At 37.3% G+C, this 27,149-nt stretch overlaps 1 long non-coding RNA gene across 1 annotated transcript in view; it reads right to left on the bottom strand.

Moving 5' to 3' along the window:
• Positions 1-5,817: 5,817 nt before the first annotated feature.
• Positions 5,818-27,149, bottom strand: part of LOC150061366 (uncharacterized) — a 30,694-nt gene continuing 9,362 nt past the window's right edge. Inside the window, exon 3 of the long non-coding RNA XR_016535812.1 lies at positions 5,818-5,878. This is a non-coding gene — a long non-coding RNA (uncharacterized LOC150061366). The remainder of the gene's footprint in view (positions 5,879-27,149) is intronic.

Genomic DNA, 27,149 nt, shown 5'->3' with positions numbered 1-27,149 from the left:
TGCAATATCCAGGTACTATTTTCATTCAACACAACGATGCATAAACATTCTGCTGTACAATATATATGTCAGATTGTGATTAGAACTGGGATTATACAAAGCATAATAAAATACATATAAACAGGGTTTACAAACTCCAGGGAGGAAGATTACTTCTTTTTCTAAATCAGCTACTTTTTTATTTTATTTTATTTTATTGTGTTTGTCCTGAGGCTTGAACTCAGAGCCTGGATGTGTCGTTGGGTCAAGCTCCACTTGAGCCTCAGCTCCACTTCTCGCTTTTTACTAGTTCATTGGAGAGAATAGTCTCATGGACTTTCCTGGCTTTGTGTCATGATCCTCAGGTCTCGGCCTCTTGAGTAGTTAGTATTACAGATGTGAGCCGCCAGTGCCCAGCACAATCTACTAGTTTAAATGCATGCTTGTATATGGCATAATTATCTTCTAATGATCTCAGGTAAATATGATGAGTCATTAAACACACTAAAACTTTTATGTTTGCCATATGGTGAATGATAAAATCATCCTCACTCTGATAAATAAGGGTTAGGATATTTATTTTGATGTCATAACTTTCTGTGTTTAAAGGTTAATTGTACCATCCTATGGCCATTTAAAACACTGCTAATAAAAAGATCATCTGTGTCATATTTTTAAAACTCGAAGCATAGGTGAGACTAGAGACCAAAGAATGGCCTCTACTTGACTATGAAAATATTGTAAAATTCTATTTTCTTAATTCACATTCACATTTTATGACAAGTTTCTGTCTTCTATGGAACCATACTCTCATTAATTGCCATGATTTCTTGGCCTTCGAAGATAATTCAGTTTTCTCCATGTGCCAGTGGTTCATGCCTGTAATCCTAGCTAGCCAGCAAGCTGATATTCAAAGCTGACTCAGGCAGAAAAGTCTGTGACACCCTTATCTCCAATTAAACACACACACACACACACACACACACACACACACACACACAAAGCCAGAAATGGAGCTGTGACTCAAGCAGTTGAGCACTGTCTTTGAGCACAAAAGCTCAGGGATAACACTCAGGCCCTAAGTTCAAGCCCCAGGACTGGGACAAAAAAAGAACAAAAATTTATAAAGAAATACCTCAGTTTCCACCTCGTTACTCATGCTGACTCCTGTAATCCTTATTTAAGAGTCTGAGATTTTGAAGAATCAAAGTTTAAGGCTAGCCGACGCAGAAGGTTCTTTGTAGTCCATGTCCAAAATAATCAGCAAAAAGCTGTGCTAGAAGCATGGCTCAAAGTGTTAAAGAAAGACACCACAGTAAACTAAACCTCTAATTCCAAATCCTGGAACCCTAATACAGCCAACAAGAACAATGACCATACAAAATTTTCATTTTAAAAGCATCTACATTAGTATACTCTTTAGTAAAACAAATAGATCAGAAACAAGTTTAATGTCTTAACTCAGGCTTACTAGTTTGATTACCATTTTTATACATGAAGTTTTTAGCAGTGGAACTTATTTCCTTATTCTTATTTGTCTGCTTGCTTGTTTATTTGTTTTGAAACAGATCACCCTCTTTTAGTTGGGCTGGCCTCAAACTTGTGATTCTCCTGACTCAGCCTTCAGAATGCTGCAATTATAAGCATGTTCCCCATGTCTGGTTTGTTTTAATTTGGTTGACTTTGTCTTCAAAACACCTTCCATGGGCAAATGTAAACTTTATTTTTCAATTGCAAGAACTATCACCTGTTCTTAAGAAGAAGGATAATACTACACAGAAATGAAATCCCAAGAAATATAAGACTTGACTTAATACATGTAGTTTTTAACAGTAATAGTAAAAATAAATAAGGAGATTAGAGATATGCCTGATTGGAGAGCATATTATAGAAACATTAAATATTTGAGATGATGGCAGTTTCAGCTCAAGTTTCTATAAACAATTTCATGTTTCCATAAGAATATTTTTTAGGAGTCATCTTCAGTGCCTTATGTCTCTGTTTCTCTGTGTACCATAAGATGCAGATAAATCACACAACCATTTTAATGTGTAGATTTTATGCACCCAGGCACTCTAATCCTCATTTGTTTTTCACTTAGCTTCACAACATGTGAAGCAGGAGCACTTATTCCATTTTACAGCTGTGAAAGATTGAGTCCCAGGTACACTAGACCACTTTTCCTTGGTCTAACACCTAGAAATTTGATTGGAAACTAAGTTCATTTGAATTTCCAAAGCCTACACATTTTTTCCATTTGCCCACCCTGCTAGAAATGTGTGCAAGCTTAAAATATTTCCATAGCTTGAGATATGTAAATTGTCAAAGGGAACAGAAAAACATACAGTAAAAAGAAAGTAAAAATAAATGCAGTATTTCTACTTAAAATGATGGGACATTTTAGCATAAGCGATTGGAGCCAGACTCAGAATCATTTCCTCAGTGAAGGATTTGTGTGTCCTATAATGTCAGAAGTGCTACTCAATATTCTAAAACCATCCTTTGCATCAGAAGACACAGGGACTTATTTAACAAGAATAATAATAACCCTTTAAGATGATCACTTTCAGGTTCCATGATATGTTGTGATCAATAAGTAGACTGAAGTCAGAGATTAGTTCCTCAATACCTTGAGTTGAGCCTGCTACACAGCAAATGATCAAAAATACAGTTAATAAAGACATGTAAAGGATCTTGAGGATTAGAGCAGGATTTCCTGATAGTATTATGGTAAAATAGGCTATCCAGGAGAAAATTGAGAGCAGGCATCAGGAGAAAGGAAGAAATTCAAACAAACAAAAATATTATTCATTCATTCAAAGCAAATGAGAATAATAGATTAAAACAGTTGGGTTGAAAAAACATGTTCATTTAAAATAGGTAGATACGGGAAGTGTGATTCAAGTAACAGAGTACCTACTTAGCAAATAAGAATCTCTGGGTTCAAAACCCAGTTCTGTCAAAAGCCAGAGAAAAATGGCTTTTGTTGGTGACTTCACCACTCAGAAGACTGAGATTTTGGAGCACCAGTCAAAACTAGCCCAGGCAGGAACATCTCATTGCCAGTGGATCAAGGAGCCAGTTAGATGGTTTAGTCCAATTCTAGGCCAAATAGGAGTACAAGGCCCTGAGTTCAAGTCCCACAACAGGCAAAATGTCTTAACAACTATCAAGCATTCATCAGTAATCCCATTCATGGCTTCAAAACCATGAATCAAGAACTTATATATATCTAGTCCTATTTGGACATGTGAATGCAAACACCATGAATACATCAGAAAGATAGCTCTCTAGGGTTCACTTTTAGCAAGAAAACCAGAATTATGCAGGCATATTTTTTCAATAGCATAATATTTAAAATAAGGTCTAAAACCTTTCTATTTAAAAGTGCCATTACATTACCCAAAACTGTGCATTTAATGTTTTAGGGAATATTTTATGTGGGAAAATAATGAATAAATAATTCATTCAGAAATGGCAGTCATTTCTTTCGTAATCTTCTACAAATGATGAAATGCTTTTATATATTTATTTACAGTTCATTCTCTTTGTAGAGGAATGATGGCTGACAAGGAGATATTACTGATTGCAGTAGACAGAGGCACGCATCTCCAACCAGAAAGCTCTATGCATAAAACCCACATAAGGCCAGAAGCCAGTGGCTTACACCTGTAATCCTAGCTACTCAGAAGGCTGATGCCCACAGTTCAAAGCCATCCTGGGATGGAAAGCAGGTGACACTCTTTTCTCCAATTAACCAGCAAAAAGCCAGAAGTACGACTGTGGCTCAAGTGATAAAGTACGAGCCTTGAGCAAAAACACTCAGGGACACTGCCTAGGCCCTCAGTTAAATTCTCAGGAATAGTACTAAAAATAAAAGGTAAAATAGAAGCATGTAGGACTTCCCAGAATATTATTTCCAAAATAAACAAACGAATGAAACACTGTGTTATGTCTCTCCCATTGAAGTTGATCTTACATCCTATTATGAGATATCTTACAGGAAAAATTTGGGAGAGTGGCAGCCATTTTCAAGATACAGAAACAGTCTTGTCAATTTTCCCCTAAAGGAAGGTGTGAGTAAATTAGAAGAGAGTTGCGGATCAGACTGACAATGCCAAAGTTACTGGGTTTTCACAAGCATGTTTCTGACTTTGGAGTCACTTCCCCAATTTAGCATTGAAGGACTCCTTTAAATTATATTTTATTTTTCCAATGACCTTCCCTTTATTGTATTATGTATCATACTCTATTATTCATTCTACCTCTAGAGAAATTTGTAGATAAGGAATTAAACCAAGGCAGCACAAAAGTTAAGAATGAAAGAGAGAGAAAGAAAGAATAAAAGAAAGGAGGGGAAAGAAGGACGAAAATTCTCTATTCAGGTGCCAGTAGCTCATGTCTTTAACCTCAGCTACTAAAGTGGCTGAGATCCAAAGCTCAACATTTAAAGCCAGGCTGGGCAGGAAGTCTGTGAAATTTATCTCCAATTAACCATCAAAAAGCGAGAAGTGGAGCTGCCTTTCCCATAGCAAAGCACGAGCATTAAACACAAAAGTTCAGTGGCAGTGCCCAGGTCTGAGTTCAAACTCCAGTAGCACCACAAAAGAACAAAAACATTTTTTTTCCTGATGACAATCTGAATGTATTCCAACTTAAAACAGATATATGAGATGTCTTCTAGATTGGATGATCCATTGAGCTCAGTGGTCTGAGTTCTCAGAGCCCTGTCATGGATCTGTTTAAGATCCAGATACCCTGAACTGGTGTCAGTAAGTTCTGCATTTACACGAGCACCTTTCTTAATAAAGAAGGTGTCTGGAGGAAAACTACTATCCCTGATACAAAGTATGTTCTCGATTATTTTATGATAGATAACTGAATTAATTAATTCTTCTTTGCCTTACTGCTTTTCCCTTGGGTCTATGCTTTTTACTTACATTTGTGATTCCATTTGGGGACTTGGTAGAGATTTAATTTGATGGTTTCCTTTTCATGTTACATGTTAAGCACAAAAATAGATTCTATATCTCATATTTTTCTTTTTACATAAATGAACAAATACATTTAAAAACCTTCATAAATTAATTAATTCTTAGTTGATAACATTTATCTGAGCTCATGCATGCCCTATATTACTTTTTTGAAACAGGAAGATCAAGGTTACTAATTATAGGCTTGAAAATCTTTACTGAACAAAAAAAGAAAAAAGGTAACCTAGAGGAAAAATATGACAGCAACAAGAAAGCCTATCAGTCACCAGGGCTTCCAGAAATGCTCTAATTACCTAGTAATCCTTTCCTAGTGTTCACTCATTTGTTCAACTGCATTTTCTTCTGATGTTCTTCAAAGGATAATTAGGTGCACACTTCATATCTTTCAAATAATAGTTACAAAAAGCAGTTATTCTGCCCCTTAGAGAAAATAAACAATCTAGCAAGACAAAGAATACTAAAGGGGAAAAAAAACAACACAGCAGATCTAAGGCGACAATGTGGATTAAAAAGAAGCAAATAACACAATTAACTAAGATGTCAGCATGCAAATCAGAGAAAGCTGTAATTGTCCTTTAATCTATAAATAAGACAACGACCCACGATAATTTGTAGTGTCACCCATAATCTCTGTGATTTACTCCGAAGAGCATGCCACACAAAATGTGGTCGTGTGTGTGTGTGTGTGTGTGTGTTTGTGTGTGTGTGTGTGTGTGTGTGTGTGTGTGTGTGTGTGTGTGTGTATGAAGATGGTTCAGTGACTCAGCAGGGACAAATCTACAAACCTGCTTGATTGTGAGAGGGAAGGACTGACTATCCCAGAGGCGTTCATTCACACTCTCTGCACTGCTCCTCTTGTGAGCCATGGTGAACACTGGCAAGTGGGAGTCACAGCTGTCCTGTACCTAAAAGAAAATACAAGCAGAATCCAGAAAGTGAAAGATCAATGCTCTTGAAATTAGCACAGGGGGAAAAACTGGACATTCCAAGACAAGCACAAATTCTGACCAGGTACACTGAACTGACCATGCCAAATGAAATAGTGTCTCTAATTTAACTGTAGCTTGGCAATGAGATGCTGCTTCTTGATGCATTTCGAACGTGTCTTCAGGTCCTTTGTAGTGCCCTCTCCTCTATGTGTATATTATCAACAGCATTCTGCACATGGCTCTGCACCCTGACTATGAGAAAATTCCTCCAAGTGTCATACTGGGAGAAAAGAAACCCGTATCTTGAGTGGTTAGCTCAAATGAGTCAGCCCTATGGCTGGGCAGGGGTGTTTGATATCTCAAACAAAGAAATAATTTGAATAAGAATCATTAACTTACTTTGAAAGAAGGTCTCTGGTGGAATCTTGTAAAATGTGTCAAAATGATTTAAACACACACACACACACACACACACACACACACTTACACACACAGCATAGCATTTGTAGCCAATGATAGAAGAAGCTATTGATTTAAAAACTACCCTTGATCAGGTGGGTAGCAGCTGTTATGCTATCTTCATGTTCTAGCTAACAAACTAAATTCTGGTGAGGAAGAAAATTAAAAACAAATACAAAAACAAAAACAAATTTGTCCAGGCTCAAAAATAGCAAAATACTTAGAATTTACCTACAGAACCAAATCTAATGTCTATGATCTTTTCAGTTTAAATATAGACACTTCAAAATATAACCAAATAACTGTGCTAGAACTAAGATGGTTTCATTATTTTATATTAGTCAGTGGCTGTAACTACATGGCAGAAAATCTCAGATGGAAGAACCTGAGATGGACTTTTCCATAAGCACAATTTCTGACCAAGTGTTTCGTACACACAAGTCATACTGAAAGAAATGATTAATTTCTTTGGTTAGTTTGGCTTTCTCTTAAAGACTTTGCAAAATTGACAGAATCAACAGCTTTCCAATGACTGCCATGTATTAAGCTTGATTATAATCCAGAGCCCAAACATCTGTTAGACTGAGAAATAATTTTTCTTTCATTGATTCAACTAAGACATTTAAAAGTGCCACTCTCCGTGAAGTTTTCCTATAAGACTACAAATATGAGTGTAGGGGGAGTATGTAGTCTTGTGATACAGATCCTTTGAAACTTCAAAACTTTAGAGGATGGTTGAGGTTGGAAGGGATGAGGAAGAATGATGAGAGGGGTGATACTGATCAAAAAGCATTGTTCTTGGAAACAGATGTGTTGAATGGGAACCACTTAAAATAATAAAAAATTAAAAATGCATTAATATTCACTGACTTAAACTGTATATTCCATGCCCAGTGAAAGTACTTATGATTTTTGTTTCTCTATGGAGTTTCTCTATTTAAACTAAATGTATTTTTTTCTTTAAAAATTAGAAGCCAGAAAGAATGAAGCTATGGATACTCATTATAGGGCCTTTTGGCATAACAATGCATGTATGTAAATGAATCTGAAATAATCATTTCAGAAAATGATCAGATAAGCTGGCTTCTAGGCTCTGCTTCGGTAACCTCTTACCCATAACTGTTTTATTGTTGACCTCATTCTTTTGTGAATGCTTTTCTTCCCAGCTGAAGTATGCCCTGTGTCGGAACAGACCCTGCCTCTTATTCTCTGTAACCTTGGTGTATCCTAGGTTTCTGACATCCATGGATGGCTTATTGAATAAATAAGTAAAGGGCATACAATAAAATATTGAATTACACAATGGTATCATAGGTTTTCATCCATGTTTGTCGACATGAATGGAACTGATTTCTTCCCGCATACTTCTGAGTGCTAGAAAACACATCTTTCGTTCTTCTAGGCACAAATTTTGTAGAAGAAAGCTATATTTAATCATGTATAGATGAAAAAGAATTATTACTCAAAAGCAACAGGAGCCACCTAGAGTGCCCATGACAGAAGCTGAAAAGAGTGGACTCTCCTTGAATTCTAAACAATTGTTGCATGCTGGTCCCTGGACAATAATACAGAGCTGGTAAAGATTGTATCAGAGATGACCTTCAGCCTCCAGTTTAAAAAAAAAAAAACTTTTCTGACCTGTTGTCTCTCTTCTCAGGCACTGAGAGCCTTTGGGATTTTTCTGACTATATATAAATTCTGATGTTGTGGGAAAAAAGCTTCAGTTCTGCCAGTGCACACTAGGAGTAACTAGTGTGAATGTAAAACCTTTTCTTTACACTTACTCCTCACTATAAATTTGGAAAAATAGTGACTCACTCATAAAACGAATGGTGGAGGTTTACATGAAAGGATGATCAGTAATTAACACAGCATTAAACAGATAATTAATGTTGCTCAAAATTGCCTTAAAATTAATGAATCTTGAAGGCCCTCCTGGCACTGCAGAATCTATGGAACAAATTCATTCTCTTTCTTATCCAAAGTATTGCCAAAATGTATGTACTTTCACTTACTTCATTGAGCTTTCTAAAAAAAAATAATTAATCTCTTTATTTTGGAGGCCAAAATGGACAAGCCATTTCTTTTTTTTTTTAAAAAAAAAAACGTAATCAAATTGGTTCCCCTTCCTAAGAAATACAAGAGATTAGAAAAGTAGCACCACAGAAAGAAGGTTTATCTGTTTCAATTTTAGGACTCTAGTCCACAAAGAATGGCAATGTAATTCCTTGAATTTTGTAATCTGAAAGTTTAATTAAGAGAAAGCAAGACACTGAAATAGTTTGTATCAAACACGTGAAAAGTTGGACTTAACTACTGTGTGAGTTATGTTTCCATAGTGATTGTTAAAATTATATTTATAAAAGAAAATGAGTATAACCATTTTAACAATTCTAGACAAGCTTACTCTAAGAGGTAAAATTAAAATTAGGGAAAATGAGACCATTTATAATGGGCCATTATGACTCTGAATAAGGGTGATTATTGGTTCTGCTTAATAAAACTGCCATCTAACACAAAATAGATATTAAGCTAAATTGTGTTACATTATCATTCCATCAGGCTGCAGAATTTAAAGCAAGGCTTTAAAAATAAATCCACAAGAAAACAGGTCAATATTAACCTTTTCTACCTATTTTCAAGTAGTTCTATTTAGTATAGGAATCTATATGAAGAATAAAGCAGTGTGGTAAAAATGCTTCTTTTTATTAAATGACTAAATGCTTATTGTTTACATTTTTTTAATAACATAACTTTGATATGATTTCTTTCAAGCCAGGATCAGCCTTTCTCAAACTTTTCTGCTATTGGTCAGGTTTTTATAACTTTATAATAAAAACATGCTTTTATGCTAATATCCACTTATGCCCCATACCAACAATACCATATGATATATCTATCCATATCCAATTTTAAGCTGTGGGGTTGAGCTTTCTTATCTTGCTTTTGTTATTTTTTAGGGCTTCACTCTTTCCCCCCACATAGGCCATCCCCAGACCATAATCTGCCTACTTCAACCTGCCATGTAACATGCATGAACAGTTACAGGCATGAGCCACCCTGTCTTGTCTTGATTCTTTGGTTGAGATAGAGTCTCATTAACTTGTACCCTATGCTGGCCTCAAAACTCATTCTTCTCATCTCTGCTGCTTAAATAACTGGAATTACAGATATGCCCCACTTAGCCTGGATCAGATACTCAGATACGAGTGATTCTTGGATTTGCAAAATCACATATTATATTATTTCACTTTTTGCAAAAGTCTAGAATTATAGGTTTTCCCCAGCTGACCTTTATCAGAGCTGCGGTGAGATGAATGAGTCTATATTTTAAGATTCACTAGAATTGCTATTTCATATCCACATATTTTACTTCTGAACACTGGAAAAGATAACCTATTAGTACTAATTTATTTGATTTATTTTCCATCCCCCATTGTAAACATTTATTGAGCTAATACTGTGTGCTGGGGAAGAAAGCCCACAAAAGTAAGGAAGCATCCTTTCTCTTATTCACGTTATAGTCTTGATATAGAAGTTACTTCTCTCTGCGGTTACCATCGCAATATTTTATCCTGTTTTCCTCTTCCTACCAGGTAAGGCAAGAACTTTAATCACTAAATGAGCTAATATAGTCATAACAGAGAGGAGGTCAGGCTTTCAATTGTGATCCTGGTTTATAGGCATAAACTATTGACTCCCAACCTAGCAGTTTCTCTTAAAAAGATCATTTTACTTTGTGCCTTGCCAGAAGTCAAATGTAGTATAGACTTTTTAAAACTAAATGATTAGCTCTTTGCCCAAGTGTCTTTGTCTTTGTAACTGCTTTAATTATCAAAGACATTCTGGCTTTCCATGGCATAGATATTAGTAACTATTGGGGTCTATGTGCTCTCCCTGAGCTCTTCAGCTCAAACTGCCTGGGCAGGCTTAAGACCAAGATCCTCAGATCTTAGCCTCCTGAGTAGCTAGAATTACCTGTGTGAACCACAGGCATCCAGAAACTGTATACCAGTATAGACATAAAGAGGCAGCTTTATGTCACAGAAAAAGAGCAATGTATTAAGTCTATAATTTATGAAATTTCCTGTGAAGTTGGACTGTGTATTACAGATTCCTAGCTCTAATTTATGAGCTACACAAACAAATTCATATAGGCTTTCAATTTTCCTACTGCTTAGTAAGTTGTTTTCCTCTAATGAAGCAACAAAAACAACAAACTCTGGAGCAAGCCAGTGTAAATAAAGACAGATTTTTTTTTTGTTCTTTCTCTTCAAAGGATGTGTAGGCTACCTTACAATACTAACAAGGAAATACAATGAACTTTTGTATTTAACAAGAAATTCAGCCAGACACTAGTGTCTCACCCCTGTAACCTTACATACTCAGGCATCTGAGATCTAAGACAACTAGGCAGGAAATCTGAGTGATTATCTCCAAGTAAACAGCAAAATATCAAAATTGGAAATGTGGGTTAAATGGTAATGTGCCAGTTTTGAGCTGCAATCCAAAGAGTATAAGGCCTTAAGGTCAAGTAATATAGTACCAACACACACACACACACACACACACACACACACACACACACACACACACACCAATCACAACTTTAAAAAATGGATTTATAAGATTCTTATTTTTTAAAGGGGATTAATTTTACTTATTTTTTTCAGAAGTACATTTTATAATTGTAATGTATAAAGGGGTTACAGTTATATTCGCCAGAGAGAAGGTGCATTACTTCTCACACATTGATACCCCTTCTCAGGTTTTGGTCCCCATTTCCCTCTCCCCACCTCAGATTTATAAGATTAGTTTAAAATATCACTTTCATTAAAGATACCAAAACAAGAGACAGTGAATCCAGGCATGTTGTATGTGATCGGGAATAATAACCCTTCCATTACTAAAAATAAATAACCATTCTCCTGTAGAAAAAAATGACATTTTATATATGTGAATACTGTGAACCAAAGAAATCACTGGGTTGACTGAAGGCATTTTATCCCTGCTAACTGCTACAGAACCATGATTCCTAGTCCTTTTTGGTCTGTATTTGTTTTATTACTCTACATCCATGTAGTTAAGGCATATTGACCCTTTCATTTCTTTCCCCACAATTTATCAAAACATTTTTCTTTCCAGTTCCTTTCCTTCTATGCCCTGGAGCCCACTCTCCACTGGGGGTTACCACGACAAACTGCCCTGAGAGGAGTCGGAAGTACCACTTGTTATCAACTCTTTCTCTCTCTCTCTCTCTCTCTCTCTCTCTCTCTCTCTCTCTCTCTCTCTCTCTCTGTCTCTCTCTCTCTCTCTGTCTCTCTCTCTCTCTCTGTCTCTCTCTCTCTCTCTCTGTCTCTCTCTCTCTCTCTCTCTCGTGTGTGTGTCTGTCTCTCTCTGTCTCGCTCTGTGACTCTCTCTCTCTGTGTCTCTCTCTCTCTGTGTCTGTCTCTCTCTGTCTCTGTCTCTCTGTCTCTCTGTCTCGCTCTGTGACTCTCTCTCTCTGTGTCTCTCTCTCTCTGTGTCTCTCTCTCTCTGTGTCTGTCTCTCTCTGTCTCTGTCTCTCTGTCTGTCTCTCTGTCTCGCACTGTGGCTCTGTCTCTCTCTGTCTCTGTCTCTCTAACTCTGTCTCTGTCTTCTCTCTCTCTCTCTCTCTCTCTCTCTCTCTCTCTCTCTCTCTTTCTCTCTCTCTGTCTTTATCATGGGCATTGAACTCAGGAGATGGGTGCTGTGTCTGGGTTTTTGTGTTGAAGGCCAGCAGTATACCACTTTGAACCAGAGTACCACTTGCGGTTTTCTGATGGTTAATTGCAGGTAAGAGTCTATGGAGGACTTTTCTGCCCTGGATGGCTTTGAACGTCTATCCTCAAATGTCAGCCTCCTGGGTAGCTAGGATGAGAGGCGTGAGCCAGCAGCACCCAGCCTCATCTCTTTTTATGTGCACAATCAAATTAGAAACACATCAAATGAACTAACATGATTGTTAAAAATGACCATGTCGAAGCATAAACCTTTACACATAAAATGGCCTAAAATAAAATAAAAAGTATCTTCTTTTAATGAGGCTACATAAACCTGAGGAAAAAAAGTTAAGATAGATATTGGGATATTATTATATTCTATCGTGTCATGCGTGCAGTAAGTCCAGAAACATTAATTAACTAATATGTCCCACATAACCTATAATAAAGGAAAAAATCCAAAAGGAAAAAAAGAAAAGACACTTGTGGACTTTTTTGTGTGTTTTACAGCTTTTGTGTATAGACAGGAAAGTAAATGAACAGACTGTCATTCTTGGGAGAAGTTTAGAAAACCAGAAAGTATTAAGAAAATGATTATAGGTAGTTGGAAAGCATGAGAAATGCAAAGTTCTACTTATGACAGTTTGTTGTATTTTGTTTTTAACTGTCTTAGTTCATTGACTTACCAGGATAGTTCTTATTCTTAAAAAACTAACATACAGGGGCTGGGAGTTTGGCCTAGTAGCAGTGTGCTTGCCTAGCAGGCACAAAGGCCCAGGTTCAATTCTTCGGTACCACATACATAGAAAAAAGCCAGAAGTGCCGAGACTCAAGTGGTAGAGTTCTAGCCTTGAGAAAAAAACCCAAAGACAGTGGTCAGGCCCTGAGCCCAAGACCAGGACTGGTAAAAATAAATAAAAGAAAATAACATACATTTGTAAAGCCTAAATCTTGCATTTTTTTCTGTGTAAAGTCTAGTCAGTGGTTGAGATGTGCTATTTTCCAAAGGAAACTCTAAAATTCTAATGAGTCTGGAGTACAAGAACGGGACGAGGATTAAGGTTGAAGAATAGACTGGAGAAAAATCCACAACTCTGCCTCCCTTGCCAGGAAGCCTAAAATTAGTAGGATGGTTGTCCACCTTGACCTAGCCAAAATGACAACCTGTCTCTAAAGTAAACAACGTGAAAGGGCTGGAAGAATGGCTCAGGTGGTAAAATCCCTGGCTAGCAAGGGTGAGGCTCTGAGTTCAAACCCAGTACTACTAAATAAGAAAACAAAAGAAGAAAAAGGAGGAGGAGGAAGTTTTAGGTACTATGGCTACTAATTGAATAGTAACATTTGCTTGCTTGAAATAAATAATGTACCTTTGTGCTATACGGTAATAGAATATTCTAAGTTCATTAATAAACAGCACCTGCCTCAAATAAAGCTTTTTAAAGCCTATTGTTTTTATTTTGTTATATTTTATTATGATGGTGATTCTTTCTAATAATTTTCTGTAGGTATTTTACTTCTATACATCTTTATTTGTGAATGTATTTTTAAAGCCTTTATTTTCTCATCACATAAGCACTCAAAGGCAACAATAGACTAATCTTGATTCTAGTGTACGGCTGTGCAGGTTGGTCACTGAACAAATCTTGGGGGATGTTCACATCATAGACCTAAAGACTTATTGTACATTTCTGACAGATGGCAGTAGAGTGCTGTTTTCCAAAAATTAATTTTGTTGTGACAAATTGCCTACGGGCGAACATAAAATACCTTGGAAGTACTGAAGTACAACACAAAATTCACGTGTATATTAAAGCCCCAACGTCCAGTATGATTGTGTAGGTTCTTAAGACATAATTGGATCTAGATGAGGTTATGATGGTACACCTGGTGAGATGACACTCTGATGAGCTGCACAATCTTCAGCAAGCATAGAGGTTACAGTAACAGGAAAAATGCCCTACGAACCAAGAGATTTCTCAGAATGAAAGGAGCCTGGCATCTTAATCTTGAGCTTTTAGCTTCCAGAACTGAGAGAAAATATAAGAGAGTCTATAGTTTTATTTTAATGTCAGTTTAAGTTGACTGGATAGCAAGAAGTGGAGTGAGATATAAGCAATTGCTACACACACGGAATCACTTTGGGATAGGGTAAGGGCAGAAGCTGGAGGGATTTTTTCAGAAATGTGCTAGAAATATGGACCTGAAGTACGATTCTGATAAGTCTTCAGAAAATACTGAGGAATTTTGGATGGAATGTCATCTTTTGGTGGAGTCCAAAAACTTGGACTGGACTGTTTTCTGAAATCATGTGAAGAGTGAAATAGGATATTTAACTAAGGCAATGCACGTGATTCTACCTAACTAGTGAGAGGCTAAAGATGAAGATGCATCAAAGAAGCAATTATTAAAACATAAGACCAGAACGTGAAGAGTTGGAGACTTCTCAGTTTAGCCTTATAACAAGAAACGAGGAAGCCATTTCTGAAAGTGACACCAAGTATGTGGCCGAACAACCATTTTATCACAAGCCCAAGGATTATGTGAATGGTCATTCTTGCAGTTAAACTGAAAAGGGGAGAAATGGAGCCAAGTGAATGAAGGCTGTGACACAACCAAGATTGGGCCTAAAGAGCTGGGGGAGCTCCTCACTTAGGAACATATACTGGTTCTCATGAGAGGGGAAGCATATTCCCAAAGGCAATTTGGAGAGTGTCAGAGCCATGCCTCCATTTTAGTAGGTGGACAGGCAGTACTTAAAGCAGCCAAAAGGAGCAACCACTGGCAAACGCTAGTCTTGAAGAGCTGTGGAAAGAGGACCCCTAACCCACAGCCTGCCACCTGCAGTTCTGTGGATAGCAACCACAGAGGCCTCAGTGGCGAATCTTCCAGTGTGGATAATTGCATCTTGTGCCAAAATTCCCATGATGAGGTCCTAACATCTAACGCAATGCTACATGGTGATGGAAACTAAGTTTATATCTCATCATGACTTTGGAGGAACTGCTGATAGGACTGTATTTTTTTTATTGTTGGGGTAATGTATAGAGGGGTTCGTCAGGTAGTAGGTGCATTATTTCTCCCACATTGATACCCCTTCTCATGTTTTTGTCCACATTTCCCTTCCCAAATCCCCTCCCAATCATCTTGTTTTTCCCCCTTTTCTTTCCAATTTCAAATAAACATATATACAATATACCAGGTAACAAAGTCAAACACAGTAATTATATGAGATTAACCATAAGGGCAAAAAAAGAGAAGAGAAATAATAGTACATTAAGAACAACAATCACACAAGATAAGGCATGGAAACAGGACCATTTTCTTATAAGAAGAAACAGGACTGTTTTCTTAAAAGATTATCTTCAAATAATTGTGCAGAGGATTTTCAGTTCAACATGTCAGTCTATTATGCATGTCATAATGCACTCATTTTGATCAATGGGGAGAATTATAGAAGAGGTGATGGTAATTTCTGTTTCTCTTTCACGTGTGTGTGTGTGTGTGTGTGTGTGTGTGTGTGTGTGTATGTGTGTGTGTTGGATGGCTCAGTTGGTAGAACACTAGACACTGAGTAAAAGCCTCAGGTGCTGACTGAGTTCTGGTCTTGGACATTAAAAAGAGAGAGAGAGAGAACAGAGCTGTGCACTCTGATCACAAACTTTTAGCTTTCAGATCTTCGAGAGTATTAATTTCTATTGTCTAGGCCAACAAGTCTATTTTATTCTGTTATCTGAGTACCAATGCAAACTAATAACCATGCCCTTTCTAAAGGTCACAAAGATGTGTTTTCAGAAGTTGATTGCTCAGTGTTTTGCACTAAAATGCTGGAGAAAATATATATTTAATGAAGAAAATGCAAAGAATGAGCAATTTAAAATACTGTTTACTGAATTGTTATGCATAGCATTATAGATTTTATGACAGTAATTTGTTGCAACTAATAATTGTACAACTAAATAAACCTACTGGTTGGAAATAAAAGACCTAGTTAAATATGATCTATCTTGATATTAATTTTTTTTTGCCAGTCCTGGGCTTGAGCTCAGGGCCTGAGCACTGTCCTTGGATTTTCTCAAGGCCAGAGCTCTACCACTTGAGCCTCAGTACCACTTGTGGCTTTTTTCTATGTATGTAGTACCGAGGAATCGAACCCGGGTCTTCGTGCATGCTAGGCAAGCACTCTACCACTGGGCCAAACTCCCGGCCCCAGAGAATTTTTTTTTGATATTAAATTTTGATGAAAATATTTTATGCCCGTTGATACTATTTATATTAAGGAGCAACTTGTTTAAATGTAAATTTATCCTTAATTCTAGTCTTTAATGTTTAAGTTACCAGCCACATTCTGTGATATTATGTGGGTAGAAGATTTGATAATTCATAGGATTATTACTAGAAAATCAAGGGTTATTTTTTAAATGGTAAGTTTCTCTCAATCCATGTGCAAATAAATTCCAGGAAAGTTGACTATAGACAATCAAGCGAAAACATTAAATTAGATCTCACGCGGCAGGAGTCAAAGTGTAGGAGTGAGTTGGGTGAGCACTGAGTATCAAGTCTAAACAAAGATCAATTTCAAAATGGAAGCCAAGGACTGAAGGGAATTTTTAAAATACATATTTCCAGAAATGTGAGAACAGACTATGCAGAGGAAGTTGCACAAGCAATCACTAAACATCCTGATTTATTCCCCAAATTTCCTATTCTTAAGATATCACCACTTCCAGAACTTACCTGGCCTCCTTCTCTCTTGGCATTTACCACTTTGCATTCGAGTGAGTGCTTTTATGCTCATTTCATCCACTGGAGTATTGGATTGTTTAGATCAAAGAATGATAATACAGAGCCTGGTTATCATTGCTGCTTGTTGAAATACACTGACTGAGCTTAGGTGTGGCCTCCCTCTTCCAACCCCATATCCCTCTTCTAAATTCTTTTTGTGCATGACTGTATGTCTTAATTTTTGCCTGAGATCTGTTCTCCAATTCCATATCTGACACTTTTGCTTATTGACTGACACTCTATCATCTAAGTCACACCTCCCATCCCAGGTGTAAGTCACATAAAGCACTTTCCACCTGTGCTGAACACCTATGGATGTGTTTCTCTCTCCCAATTAGTCCTATGTGTGTGCTCTTCAGAGCACAGATTGTACCTATTCACAGTTCTGCCATCTGTGTTTTGTTTAGCACATAGTAGGTTACTTTTAAGGTTTTTTCAAAATCCTATATAAACCAAGAGCATGTACTCTTTGGGTATTACTAGAAATGAATCTGCTTTGGGTTAAAAAAAAGAGGCCTGGGTATTGAATAAAATGGAAATTTGGGGAAAGTCGTTGTTGGGGTTACATGATAAAAATGGTAAAGTGACTGGAATGACCCATAGCCTTATACTCCTCTGCTTTGCTCTTCTGAGGGGACTCTTAATGTGATGTGTGTGTGTGTGTGTGTGTGTGAGAGAGAGAGAGAGAGAGAGAGAGAGAGAGAGAGAGAGAGAGAGAGAGAGAGAGAGAGAGAGAGAGAGAGAGAGAGCTTGTATCACCAGATTGCGACATGTTCCACTTTCAGCAAATCTAGATAGGGTGCAGGGGTGCACAGTTTAGCTTTTAAAGAAGTCCTCTGAAAGTATTTTCCTCTACTGAGTCCATTTCAGGTGGCTTCAAGTTAATTAAAAATGACAAAAAGGAGGAGGAGAAGGAAGAGTAGCAAGAGGAGGAGAAGCAGGTGGAGAAAGAAGACAAAGGGGAGGAGGAGGAAAAGGAGGAGTAAGAGGAGGAAGAAGATAAGAAAAAGGAGGAGGGGAGGGGGAGGAGGAGAAGAAGGAGGAGGAGGGGGAGGAAGAAGAAAGAGGGAGAAGAAGAAGAAGAAGAAGAAGAAGAAGAAGAAGAAGAAGAAGAAGAAGAAGAAGAAGAAGAAGAAGAAGAAAGAGGAGGAAGAAGAAGAAGAATTTAAGTACTGACTGGCTATTTGCTGAGATTTTTAAAATGTAAAATACATTTCCAAATTTTATGTTGCATTTACAAGAAGAGACACAATAACAGAAGCATTGCTTCATTTAGACCTTGCAATAAATGTATTGTAATGCTCTTTACAGCTTAGAAGATTCAGACCTCTTAATGAGCTTGAAGGCCTTATTAGGGACCTAGTGACTCCAAAGATAATCAATACTGTGAAAGATTGCATAAGATGTATTAAGGATCAATAAATTCTAAATTTGAGACAGCCTAACTTGGAAGCATTTCAGGCCTAATTAAGATTGTGATTATAAACAATCAAACTGTAATTGAATATTAATGCCAGTTAAATGAATTTAAATGAAATGAATGAAGGGTCCAGGCATTAATTATGATGCTTTGCTTTCTAGTCCTCTAAAATATTCTTTTAAAAATACTCTAATCAAAGATCATTACATATAGATTCAGAAAGTCGACTTCGTATTAAAATGAGATTTTTTTCTGTATATTGTTACCACTAGCTGCATATCTATCTGGTATCAAATTCTGCTGTAAGGAGACAGTGAAAGATTCATTTGGGTGGATTTGATTGTTGAGGTAAATATAGTATGTAAAAATTAATCTTAAACTAATTTGAAATTTCAAGTTTCCCCAGCCTACACTTACTCTCAAACTCAAAAGTTTTAAGCTTTGGGCGTACTTCAAATTGTCTGGGGAACACTTAAAAATACCATTTACTGAGTTCCACCCCAGGCAATTATGCCAGATTCTGAGTCAGAGGAGGATTCGTGATTCTTTCCAGTGGTTTCTGTGAAAATCTGTGTGTGAGAACCAACACTCTTGTGAGGATTTCAGGGGTAAAGGGTTCTTACATTGCTTTGTGTATTCACTATGAACACATATGTATTAAGATCATAGAATAGCCCAAGAGTGGTGGTTCAATGCTGTAATCCCAGCTATGTGGGAAGACCAGGAGTATTACGATTAGAAGACCCCACCCCACTCCCAGAATAAAAAAATCAAATCCCCCGAACTACATTTCTCCATCTCAACAAATAGCTTGATGTCGTGGATGCAGTGCAATGCCCCTGTTATCCTAGCTACTCAGGGGAAAATAAATAGGAGGTTCACAGTAGATGCAGGCCTGGGTAGAAACAGATATACAAAGGGGTTGAGATAGGTCTTCACATTAGAATGCCTGCCTAGCAAGCATAAAGCTCTTAGTTTAAACCTCAGCATGCATACCCACAAAAAAACTATAGAATAAAATTCTATAGTAAACTGTAAAGGATCCCAGGAAAATAACATAAAGCCCTATTTCTCTATAAACTTAAAACTCTACTACGAGAGGGAAAAGGCAGACAAAACATTGTCTTAAAAGATACAGAATAAAAAATTACATAAGCACTAGTTCATTTGACTCTGTATTGGAGGTTACTGAGAAATCAAAGCTAAGCAAAGTATGGTTGCAGGCACCTGTAATTCCAGGTCTTAGGGAAGTAAAGGAAGGAGTTCAAAGCTACCTTTGGCCAAGTTAATGAAACCCCATTTAAAAAAAATTCCAGCTGGGCACTAGTAACTACTCAGAAGGTGGAGATATGAAGACTGAGGATCAAAGCCAACTGGGACAGTGGAAGTCTGAGACTCATCTGCAGTTGACCAGAAGTGAAAGCCAGAAGTGAAGCTGTGGCTCAAATGGCAGAGAGCCATCCTTGAGCAGAATCAGGGACCATCCCCAGGCCCTGAGTTGAAGCCCCAGAACTGGTATTAAAAATAAAAATACGGGCCGGGAGTTTGATCTAGTGGTAGAGTGCTTGCCTAGCATACACAAAGACCCAGGTTTGATTCCTCACTACCACATACATGGAAAAAAGCTGGAAGTGGTGGTGAGGCTCAAGCCTTGAGAAAACCCAAGGACAGTGCTCAGATCCTGAGCTCAAACCCAGGACTGGCAAAATAAATAAATAAAATAAAATAAAATAAAAGATAACAAGATGTGGTATTTATACACAATGGAATTCTATGCTGCCATCAGAAAGAACCGCACCACTCATTTGTAAGGAAATGGAAAGACTTGAAAAAATCATATTAAGTGAAGGAACATAGGCTCAATGGTTTCCCTCATTTGTCATAATTAGTATAAACCTTGAACTCTCCTAACACAGGTTTACTATAGGGAAAAACCTAGATACATAAGGTCTAGGGGATGAGGCTAAATGAAAGGACATTGTTCTTAATGTACTATGTTATTTCTCATCTCTTTTGTTGTCCCTTGGTTATCTCATATTGTTACAGTATCTTACCTTATTATCTGATATATTGTATATATGTTTGGTTATTTGAAAGAGGATAGGGAAGGAGGGAAAACAAGATGAGGGGAAGGGGTGGGGGGAAGAAAATGGGGACCAAGACATGAGAAAGGGTATCAATGTTTGTGAAGTAATGTACCTTCTATCTGGTGAATATAATGTAACCCTTCTATTAATTACAATAAAATATATTAAAAATTTTAAAAATACAAACAAAAGAGCTAAAGGATGAATCCCATGGTAAAGCATCTGCCATCCAGTTTGAGGCCCGATATTAAATCTTACAATAAAAGAAAGTAAATGATGAAATAGAAAAAGAAAGGCAATTAAAAAAATAATCAGGATGCTGATGTTTATGAAATGTCATTTGAAGCTCAGTGTTAAATTATTTGTCCAACATGCACAAGGCCCTGGGTTCCATTTGCAACACCACAAAGAGAAAAAGTCAATGAAGGTCTGGCAGATGGCTTGTTACATTGTGCAGAGAGGAAGTACATAGAAAGAATCAAGTTATATAATTATTGGTACATCAGAGCACCAGAAAAGGAAATACTCATAACAGCTGAGAATCCAGAGAAGTCAATGTCAAGGTGGGCGTGGAGATACAATTCAGAGGGATCTTCACCCTCAGTCCTTTAGAGTGAACTGAGTGCTCAACCTGCATCGAGCCTAGTTGTCTAGGATCACAGTCGATTTTTCACTATAGTGAAATAAAAACCTGAAGCTAATTCTTTTTTGTAGTTTTCTTTTTTGATTTCTAAAATTATTTTTATGATAATTACTAATACTAAATTACTATTTTATTTTTTTACAGTGCTTACTATTTTTCCCCTAAATTTCATAAGACTGTAGGAAGGCATTACAATTTAACATACCCATCTTAAGTGTCTAGTATGTTTTGCTAAGAGGCCCCACTTCCAGCCAGGTGGGGTGGCTTGTGCCTGTAATCCTAACTACTCAAGAGGCTGACATCTGAGGATCAAGGTTCAAAGCCAGCCCAGGGGGAAAAAGGACCTGAGACTCTTAACTCCAATTAACCTCTAGAAAATGGGAAGTGGGGCTTGGCTCAAGGGTAGGGTGGTAGCCTTGAGCTGAGGAGCTCAGGGACAACCAGGCCCAGGGGTAGGTCAGTAGCCTTGAGCCGAAAAGCTCAGAGACAGCACCCAAGCAAAGTTCATGCCCCATGACCCACAAAAAAAAAAGAATCCCCACTTTTATCCTCCTCCTCCCCACCCAATTCCATCTGCTGCCCCTCCCCAAGGCTCATTTTATATTTCCCACTCTTTTATTATGTGTGCCATGAGTTATTCTGGTTGGGTCTGTCCTCTGCTCCTTTTCTCAGGTCATCTACCCACCTCTTAGTAACACTCCCTCCATTCAAACACATTGCAAGCCTTTATTTTGTTTTTTAAGAGTTTTCCTTATCTCACAGTTTGGGAGGTTAAAACTCCAAAATTATGAGAGGAATGTGAAGGACTTCTGTCTTCTTCAGTTACCTGGAGCATGGGAAGATGGGAGGAAGAGTTTACACTGCCCAATTCAAATCCAGATTGGTCAAGTGCAGTAGGATGGAGGTGCTGACATGTCAAGTGGATGTCCAGCAGGCATGGTAGTGTGTGAGGTGATATTTTAAGAAAAGCCTCTTTACCATAGAAGGCAAGAAAGACAAGAGCTACATCTGGGCGAAAGTTAGAAATCTAAAGCAAAGAAAGGAGATGGATACTTAGGAAGCTGTGCCTACTGAATCCCAAAGGAAAGATGAAGTCAGATTGGGAGAATTAACAGAGGTCCAGGGAGGTGTGAGGACAGAGGTTAAGATGGACATAATCAGTAATATAAAATTCCAAAGAGGAAATTAATCTTGAAGAAAGACCATGGAGTTAGAGGGCCTTTTAAGTGCCAAGACTGTGGAAAGGGAGTCAATTGAAAGTAGCCGAGGGGTGAATCCATTATTCTTTAAAGGAACATAACCTTGAAAAGCAAAAGATGACCACAAGGTGATAGATCAGGACAGCTACAATCCATTTGTTCATGGTAGGAATAAAACAAATTGCTTGTTAGCAGAGAAGGTTCTAGAAAGGAACACTCTAAATTTTCTTTTTTCCTTGTTTAAAAACAAAAACGATAATGTCAGGCTTGGTGGCTCGCACTTGTAATCCTGAGATCCAATGATTGCAATTCAAAGCCAGCCCAGGCACTAAAGTCCAAGAGACTCTTATCTCCAATTAACCACTATAAAACTGGAAGTGGCACTGTGGATCAAGGGGTAGGATGGTAGCCTTGAGGTGAAGAGTTCAGGGAAAGCTCCCAGTCCCAGAGTCCAAGCCCCGTGACCAACAAAAAATAAAAGTAAAAATAAAAAGATAAAAGGGGAATTTAGATTGCGGACTGAAAAATCACTTTAGCACCTTAGGAGAGTGAGGTGAAACCAGCACATTGTGCCTTATTAATGTTGAACTTCAAAAGACAAGTGATCCATTATAAAATTAAAAAAAAAATAAGATGATGCTCTAGGTAGCTTTTATTCTGCTAGATTCTTAACACATTAAAAACTATTGACAATCTGGTAATTCTATACATACACATATAAAAAGAAAAAAATCACAAACATAATTCAAATCAGAATGCAAAAAAACCCCAAAGCATAGATTATTTGAGGCTATAAATTTAGTCTATAAATTATTTATGGACTCAATTAACAAAAATTAAGACATTAGAATAACATACAAAGCACTAGATAGTATGAGGAATATTTAATTAGTGAAGAAAATAGTCTTTTTTTAAATGTGTGATCTGAAGTAGGTTTCATTTGTCTTTATTTTGAATCTTTTTTAACATTGATGCGGTTTAGCAAATCATCACAGATCAGGCTATCAATGATTTCTACTCATTTATTTTCTGGTTCCTTCATCTTCTAATAATCCTACTTCTTGACTTAGAAAAAATCATATTAAGTGACGTAAGCCAGACTCAAGGGAACTTAGGCTCAATGGTTTCCCTCATTCGTCATAATCAGTAGAAACCTTGGGCTCTCCTAGCAGAGATCTGCAATAGAGCAAAATCTTGATACATAAGGCCATATAATGTGAAGCTAATTGAAAGGACCTCCAGGATAGTGAAACAAAAGCCATATAATGAATGATTGTTGTCCTTAATGTACTATGTTGTCTCTCATCTCCTTTGCAGTCCCTTGGTTATCTCATATTGTTATAGAATCTCACTTTGTTATCTGATATATTGAATTTATTTGTATTTGGATATTTGAAATTTGATAGGGAAGGGGGAAAAACCAAGACGGGTGGGGGGTGTGGAGGGGGAGGGAAATGGGTACCAAGACATGTGAAAGGGTATCAATGTATGTGAATTAATGCACCTTCTATCTGGCAAATATCATGTAACCCTTTTACTAATTACAATAAAAAAATGAAAAAAAATAATCCTACTTCTTGACTGATACTTTGAAGGTATTTTATTGTATTTTTCTTCTTGTGTTCTGCAATGTCTTCAGTTAGATTAGACAAGTAATTTCTTTTTTTTTGTCAGAATAATGAATAGAGGGGTTAGTTACATTCGTCAGGTAATGGGTACATTACTTCTCACACATTGATATCCCTTCTTATGTTTTTGTCCCCCTTTCCCTCCACCCACCCCCCTCAATCATCTTGTTTTCCCTCTGTCCCTTCCCTTCCCTGTTTCAAATAAACAAACACACATACAATATACCAGGTAACAAAGTCAGATACAGTAACCACATGAGATTAACCATAAGGGGGAAAGAAAAGAAAAGAAATAATTGCACATAATACATTGAGAACAATAATCACAAGATAAACCTTTGTTTCCATATCCTAGAGTTCATTTTGTTCAGTCTCATCCTAAATGACCATATATACATAGCTTTTGAGCTATTGTGATCCTCAGCTACGTGAGTCCTTGATGTGTAGTAATTATTACAAAATGAGGAAAACCATGGAGCCTATGCTCCTTTGGGTCTGGCTTACTTCACTTAATATGATTTTTTTTCCAAGCTTTTCCATTTCCTTACATCGTTCTTTCTGATGGCAGCATAGAATTTCATTGTGTATAAATACCACATCTTCTTGATTGACTCATCTACTGAAGGGCATCTAGGTTGGTTCCATATCTTAGCTATGGAAAATAATTCTTCAATGTACATCGTTATGCTAGTAGCTTAAGTATGTCCTTGTTTCTGGACATTTGGTAAATGGCAAGGAGTGGGATTGCTGGGTCATAAGGGAGTTCTATGTTTAGTCTTTTGAGGAATCGCCATACTGCTTTCCAGAGTGGCTGAACAAGTTAACACTCCCACCAACAATGTAGTAGAGTTCCCTTCTGACCTAATCCCTGCCACCATCTGTTGTTATTAGAGTTCTTCATAATGGCCATTCTAACTGTAGTGAAGTGGAATCTCAAAGTTGTTTTGATTTGCACTTCTTGTAGGGCCAGAGATGTTCAGCATATCTTCATGTATCCATAGGCCATTCCTATTTCCACTTCAGAGAAGTCTCTAAGTCTTTAGCCCACTTTTTAAGTGGATGGTTGTTTCTTAGTGGATTTGTTTTTGAGAGATTCATTTTTTTCAGCTGTAGGTATGTTTTAGATATGAGGTCCTTATCTGTTGTATGGCTAGTATGTATGGCTATAGGCTTTCAATTTAACTTGCTAGCTATGTCCTTTGCCAGTTTAATGCAGTTCCAAGAAAGTCCAGACTTTCTTTAATTTGTTGTTTTTGGGTTTTTATTCAGAAAGTTTCAATCTGTGCCAAGGAGTCCTACTGTATCTCCTCTTCTTCCTTGTAAAGTTTTCAGGGTATCTGCTTTTACCTTAAGGTCTTTGATCCATTTTGAATTAATTCTGGTACAGGGTGACATAATAAGGATCCAACTTTAGTTTTCTACAGGCACTTAACCAGTTCTGCCAACACCACTTGTTGAAGAGTCTGTCTTTCTTCCATTGTATTTTTTTGGCTCCCTTATCAAAGATTAGTTGGCCATAGACCCGTGGGTTAATTTCTGGGTCTTCAGTTCTATTCTATTGGTTCTCAGGCTTACTTTTGTGTAGACATATAATTTCTACTCCAATTCTGTTTAAACATTTGTTTTGGTAGGAATCATCTTGAGGTATATTTTGTCTACTTACAAATGATTGTCAAGCCAGGCACAGTGGCTCACACCTGTACTCCTAGCTACTCAAGAGGCTGAGATCTGAGGATTAAGGTTTAAAGCCAGAGTAGGCACAAAAGGATCTGAGACTCTTATCTCCAATTAACCCCTAGAAAAGGGGAAGTGGGGCTTGGCTAGAGGGCAGGGCAGAACCCTTTAGCTGAAGAGCTCAGGAATAAGGCCCAGGCCCAGGGGTAGGATGGTAGCCTTGAGTTGAAGAGAAAGTGCCCAGGCCTACTTCAAGCCCCATGACCCCCTCCCCCCCACACAAAAAGATTGTCAAGCCCAGAGGCCAGTGACTCACAGCCTAACCCAGTGGTAGAGTACTAGCCTTGAACAAAAGAGCTCAAGACAGTACCTATGCCCGACGTTCAAGCCTTACTTCTGACAAAAACAAAACAAAACAAAAACTTATCAATTCACTTATTATATTATGTTTTATATGGGAAAATGACAGCTAATTCATTTTGCTTTGTAACATATATTTATTTCATGCAAAACTAAATGGTAGATGCATAAAAGTAATTTTATTTCAATATATTAGCATTTTTGTTGTTGTTTTGGACTGGGGTTTGGGTTTTATTTTTTGCCAGTCCTGAGACCTAAACATGGTGCCTGAGAGCCATCCCTGAGCATTTTATTATGAAAAACTGTCACTTTTACTCTTTGAGTCACAGCTTTCTTTCTGGTTTTCTGGTGGATATTTGGAGATAAAAGTCTGGTGAACGTTCTTGTTCTGGCTCAATCCTCAGATCCCAGCCTTCTGAGTAGTTAAGAGTATAGGGGTAAACCACCAGTACCTGGTGAGAGGCTGAGTTTTAGTAATGCAGTGTCATATAAACAAATTGTGTTTTGAAATTTGATTTTCAGATGGCTTTGTTTAGTTGGTTATGTTCCTCATTTTGTTTTCTGACATTTCTCTTGTAGCAACACTTTTTTGTACATCATGTACTTACTTAGCCTGACTACATTTTTGCTTGCAAGTTTTATTCTTCCTGGAATAGCCCCCTTTCCAGATCTTACCTGACTTTTTTATACTGTATGAAAATTGCTTCTCTGATTGCCACAGCATGGAATCTTCTCTCCTTGTTTTGGACTCTTCAATGCTTAAATTTTATATCATCAGTCTACTAAATAGACATTCCTCCCAGTAGTTCTCAATACATTATATTGCTTAACTATTTCTATGTATATATATACATATATATGCACCTTCCCTCGTTTCTTAATTGTAGGATATGCAATGAATTCCTGAATATACTCTCCCTCTTTTTCACTCATCTACCCCTTTCCTTTCCCCACTGCACCTCTTTCAAGTACCAGCTTTCTGGGATTTATTTTGTTGAACTTAGACTAAAACTTTGAGGTCTCCCTTGAGTCTACCATATTCCAGTTAATACATTTGTATGCATTCACATACAGCCAAATGTATTTACTTATAAGTTTGTAAGCTAAATCTTGCTTCCTTTTATAAGAGAAAGCAAGCAGTCTTTGTCTCTCTAGGCCTGACTTAATTCGCTTGGGAAACTATTACAATGTACTGAAGAGTAAACTTTGAGAACAGAGTGCTTTCTTAGTGTATCCTTATTAATTTGATTTCTA

This window comes from Megascapheus bottae, chromosome 6 (genome assembly GCF_031878675.1).
Source record: "Megascapheus bottae isolate mThoBot1 chromosome 6, mThoBot2.hap1, whole genome shotgun sequence".
Classification (NCBI taxonomy): domain Eukaryota; kingdom Metazoa; phylum Chordata; class Mammalia; order Rodentia; family Geomyidae; genus Megascapheus; species Megascapheus bottae.
Note: the sequence above shows the minus strand (reverse complement) of the source record. Positions and strands in the feature narration are given on the sequence as shown.